General features: G+C 36.9%; 1 non-coding gene across 1 annotated transcript; it reads left to right on the top strand.

Annotated features, from left to right (window-relative positions):
• Positions 1–3,758: 3,758 nt before the first annotated feature.
• Positions 3,759–3,865, top strand: LOC111528254. Its single transcript, XR_002726919.1, has one exon. It is a non-coding gene; the product is annotated as a U6 spliceosomal RNA (small nuclear RNA).
• Positions 3,866–5,942: the final 2,077 nt, after the last annotated feature.

Below are 5,942 nucleotides of genomic sequence, written 5' to 3'. Positions count from 1 at the left end.
ACAGGTCAAAGGGAGGCACAGCTATGACCCAGAGAGACCTCTCTGATCCATACCACACGCTCATCTCTCCTGGCATCCTTCACACCCTCCCTCCAGCAGCCCTCTTCAGCTTAACTCTCAGAAACACAGTTGGTGCCTCAGTAGGTCTGATGCCAGCCTTTACTCAGAAGGTGCTTAATCCAATTAGAGCATTCTGTCACATTAGAGAGCTCACATTGATTCTCTCCCTCTGAAGTCGGGCCCCACACACAGAGAAGCCATCTGGGACTCAGCCATGTTCAGTGAAGAATGTCGATGGCATGGGCATCCTTCCCATTTGGGGATCAAGCCTTCTCTTCTTCAGCTGCAGCTCCTCCAGTGTAACACACGTCCATTTATCAAACTCCCATCTCCTTTCACTTCCTGTCGCTATCACATATTATCTGAGTTTACTCAGTCACTGGATTTCTATTTATGTATGGTACACTGTGGCTCACCTATGGGACAGGGCAGTGTGTGGATCGGGGCTATTTACAGGGAAGATAGCTTGGTCTGTATCCACAGGGACAGCTTATGAGGAGAAAGGACATGCAAGAAGAGAAAGCACTGCTGGCATCCCTGTCTGTTCTGTGCCAAGAGCCATCGTGTTCCTGCTTCTACTCCAATCTTATTCCCATGCCCTCCATGCATCTAAGAGGGGGATGCAGTGCCAATAAAGCCTTCCAGCACATGAATAAAATTCACATTCCTTAACACTTGCCAGTCCAGCACTGCCACATCTCCACAGCAGGCGAAACTCTCCTTTCTAAGCAAGCTCCATGCAAACATTTGGGTATACATCCAGTGGTCTCGTAAAACATGTCCTGGGTGTCACATTCAGAATGGGGCATCAGAAGATGAAAATGAGAAATGGGGCTGATGGAAGAGCTTAATTACTTTCCCTTTTTGTTTCTCCCTTCAATCAAATTGTCCTCTTTATCCCATCAGATTTTAAAGTACCACTTAATAAATTCCAGGAACTACTCATTCATTCTGACTCATAGTTCACAAAATATCTGGGATTTATTCTATTCCATATTAGAACCCCCACAGCCCATACCAAATTATACCACCCCACAGTTGACATTTGTTTTTCCGGCAGGAGAATACCATTTGTGGGACGTCATGTTTATGATCGTTTCTTTGGTGACATTTCACACCTGCCACATTAACACCCACGAGCTCAGAGATTCTCAGAGTGCAAGCGAGAATCGATGAGCAAACTAGCGCTGCCACTCTTAACTGATTCGCAAGAGATGGGTAAAAGGAAGCCACCTCAGTACAGCAAGATTAGAGGACAGCCTTTCACACAGACTCCTGGACACAGAAAACCTGATTGCTTCTTCCCATATAGTGATACACAGGCTGTTCTCCGCCTGCTTGGTTTTCACAAACAGAGATGGGCCTGACAACCTCAGAGCCCCGGTCTCATATGTTAATGTTAATTTCTCTTTAAAATGAAAATATACATTTTATCTGGTAGATATACAAATCTTAAATATACAGCTTGATAAGGTTTACTCCAGGGTACACCCATGCAATCAGCCACCACAATAGAGTATTCTCAACGCTTGGGATGGTTCCTCAGTGCCTAGGCGCCTGGCCTTCTAGAGTCAACCATTGTTCTAACTTTATCACCCTATTTGTTTTGAATGTTGAGCTTTTCATGAATGCAATTATACAGTATGTGGCAGTTGTCAATCCACTTTATGTCTATGAGCTTAATATTTATAGTTACATCATTTATAGTTTACATATATTTTTAGTTTACATATATTTATTATTTATAAATATGTTTACATTTATATATATTTATAGTTTTGGTTTTCATTTTCATTGTTATTACATATATTTATTACATATATTTATAGCTTCGGTTTTCATTTTCATTGCTGTATAGTATTCCATTGTGTGACTACAGTACCATGTATTGTCCCCCTGTACTTCTGATACACAGAATAATTTCCAGCTTTTAGCTATTATGAATGATGTTATGACATTGCTGTTAAGTATATTGTGGTGAACATAAGTATTTGTTTCTCTTAGTATATTCTCAGGATAGAATTTGTTGAGTCATAGGGTATATCTATGCTTATTAGATACTACCAAACATTTTCCCAAAGCGGTTGTACCACTTTCATTCCCACCAGCAGTATATGAGAGCCCAATTTCCTTCATAATTGGCATTGTCAATCCCTTCAAGTTCGGTGATTCAGGTTGGTATATATCAATATTTCACAGTCTAATTTTACCTTTTCATGATGAGTAATAGCGTTGAGAACTTTTTCTTATGTTTGTCGGCCATTTTAACATTATCATTTTGAAGTTTCTGATTAAGCCTTCTGGCCATTTTAAATATGATTGCCTGCCTTTTTTTAATTGATTTAAAGTTCTGCCTACAATCCTTTGTGGTATATAAAGTTCTTAATTTTAACAAAGTCCAAATTATCAATCTTTTAAAAATAATTGCTGCTTTACATTATTTAACAATTATTTTTGTACCCCAAGGTCATAAAGATAATCTATATTTTCATTTCTTCTAGAAGGTTAATTGTTTTAGTTTTCACATTTAGGTCCCAAGGCCATTGCAGGTTACGTATTGTATACAGAGTGAACTGGAAAAGCAAGGATAAAGGGGTCTTATTTGGCTATTAGAGTTGATGTATAAAGAAAGACTTCAGTATATCATTTTTGCTCATTTACCAGGCAAACTTTCTCGAAATCAGATGCAGAAATAAGACTTGAAGCAAACCCAAATATTTCCCTTCAGTAGGTTCTCAAAGTGAGTATCTCAGAAAGACCCACATTCAGCTCTGTCTGGGAAGAGGAATTCAACTGTGGTGAAACATAACCATAGAAACCTGCACTCCACACCTTCTGTTTCACCTAAAGGAAAACTAAAACAAAACAAAAGCCATAGTCAATGTGGGATTCAAGGAAAGAAATTCAGAGTGTTGCAGTCAGTGAAGGGAATCGAAATCAGGTATAGAGGAGAAACCTATTCTACCAGAAGAGAGTAAGAAACATTTTATGAAGGCCACAACCTTAAGTGCAGGCAAATCAAAAAAAGCCTGAGATTTACTCAGACTATTTTAGAATGTTACCCTCTTCTTCAGATCTTATGATCACACCAAGGCAGCCCCAAAATAATAAAATAAATTACAGCTGAAACAGCTGCAAGATACAAACTAGTTGTAAGTGGTAGAACACAGGAAATCCCTTAAAATAAAAGAAACAAAAACAAGGCCACTACATTTTTTTTTTGAAGCCTTTGGTACTTACGCTTCAACAAATATTAAACAAATCACAACTCCTGGCCAGAGTAACACAAATCCTCACATTTAAAATCCTAGTTACCTCAGTTCCTATTGGCTGATACAATATGTTCAGTTTTAATTGCAAAATGTGCATGCCCAAACAAATGAAAAACACAGACTACAGAAACAATTCAATAATCAGACTCAGACTATGATATGACAAAGATTCTGGAATTATCAGACAGAGAATTTAAGACAGCTATGGTTAATATGTTAATATCCCTAATGAAAAAAGTAGACAACATTCACATTCAAGAACGGATGGTAATGTAAGCAGAGATAAAAACTTTAAAAAAAAAGGAAATGTTAGAAATACCAAACACCTTAATGGAAATTTTTAAAAAATCTCTTTGACAGACTTTTGACATAGCTGAGGAAAAGATCAGTGAACTGGAAGATAACTAAATAGAAACTTTACAATTGGTGCTTGCTTTGGCAGGATATATACTAAAATTAGAAGGATACGCAAAATGGTAGTATGGACCCTGTACAAAGATGTCAAGCAAATTTGTGAAGCATTCCATATTTTTCAAGTTGAATTAAAAAGCAAGACATCTTCTGTCTTCCGGAAATCCTTTTTAAACATAACATTCGTAAAAATCAAAGTAAAGATCAATCACACAAACAGCAAAAAGGAGCAGGAGTCAGTATTATTATGTCAGATAATTTTAACTAACAACAGTAAAAAAAGGACAAAGAAAGGCACTATATAATAAATCAACAAGATGACTTAACTATCATAAATATATATGCACCCACCATCGAAGAAATTCAGAGTGTTACAGCCAGTCAGGTGAATCGGAATCAGGCATAGAGGAGAAACCTATTTTACCAGAAGAGAGTAAGAAACATTTTATGAAGGCCACAACCTTAAATGCAGGCAAATCAAAAAAGCCTGAGTACTTGTTCATAAAACAAGTACTTCTAGACCTAAAAAAAAAAAAAGGCCTAGGCTGCCATACAATAATAGTGGGAGACTTCAACATCCCACTGCCAGCATTAGACAGATTATTCAGGCAGAAACTAACAAGGAAATTTTGGACTTAAATTTGACACAACCAATTGGACCCAATAAACGTCTATAGAACAATCCACCCATCAAGCACAGAATATACATTCTTCTCGTCTGCACATGGAACATATTCTAATATTGACCATATGCTCAGCCATAAAGCAAGTCTGAATAAATCTTTTAAACACTGAAATCATACCAATGATACTTTCAGGTCACAGTGAAATAAAAATATAAATCAGAACCAAGAAGATCTCTCAAAACCACACAATTACATGGACATTAAATAACTTGCTGCTAAGTGACTTTTGAGTAAACAGGGAAATTAAGGCCAAAATTTAAAAATTCTTTGACATAAATGAAAACAAAACACAACATCTCTGAGATGCAGCCAAAGCAGTGTTAAGAAAAGTTTATAGTGCTAAATGCCTAAATCAAAAAGTTAGAAAAATCTAAAATTTATCATCTTAACATCGCACCTAGAGTAACTAAAACAAGGAGCAAACTAACTCCAAAGTTAGTAGAAAAAAATAAATAACTAATCAGAGCAGAACTGAATGAAATCAAGACCCAAAAATCCATACAAAGGATCAACAAAACCAAAAGCTTGTTCTTTGAAAGGATAAACAAGATCAATAGAGCACCAGCAAGATTAACAAAGAAAAGAAAAATCAGAGAAGATCCAAATAAGCACAATCAGAAACAACAAAGGTAACATTACATCCGATTCCACAGAAATACAAAAACTCATCTGCAACTACTATGAACATCTCTGTGTACACAAACTAGAAAACCTATGGAAAATGGATAAATTCCTGGAAACACACAACTTCCTAAGAGTGAATCACACAGAAACTGAAACCTTGGACATACCAACAATGAGTTCTGAAACTGAATCAGTAATCAAAACACACCAACAAAGAAAAGCCCTGGACCAGATGGATTCACAGCCCAATTTTACTAGACATAGAATGAAGAGTTAATACCATTCCCACTGAAACTATTTCAAAAATTAAATTGAGGAGGAGGGACTCCTCCCTAAATCATTCTATGAAGCCAGCATCACTCTGATACCAGAATGTGGCAAAAACACAACAACAACAACAAAAACTACAGCCCAAAATCCTTGATGGAGATAGATTCAAAAATCCTCAACAAAATAGTAGCAAAATCAATCCAGCAGCACAGCACAAAGTTAATTGACTAAGATCAAATTGACTTTATTTGCAGGATACAGGGCTTGTTCAACATGTGCGAATCAATAAATGTGATTCACCACATAAACAGAATTAAAAATAAACAATGTGATCATCTCAACAAAGAAAAAGTTTTCAATAAAACTAGTATCCTTCCATGATAAAAACCCTCAATAAACTAGACATCAGAGGGGACACACCTCAAAATAATAACTTCTATCTATGGCAAACCCACAACCAACATCATATTGAATGGGCAGGACGCATTACCCTTGAGAACTGGAACAAGATAAGGATGGCCTTTCTCACCACTCCTATTCAACATAGCACTGGAAGTCCTGGCCAGAGCAAGCAGGCAAGAGAAGTAAATAAAAGGCATCCAAATAGGAAAAGAGGAAG

This window comes from Piliocolobus tephrosceles, chromosome 6 (genome assembly GCF_002776525.5).
Source record: "Piliocolobus tephrosceles isolate RC106 chromosome 6, ASM277652v3, whole genome shotgun sequence".
NCBI lineage: Eukaryota > Metazoa > Chordata > Mammalia > Primates > Cercopithecidae > Piliocolobus > Piliocolobus tephrosceles.
Note: the sequence above shows the minus strand (reverse complement) of the source record. Positions and strands in the feature narration are given on the sequence as shown.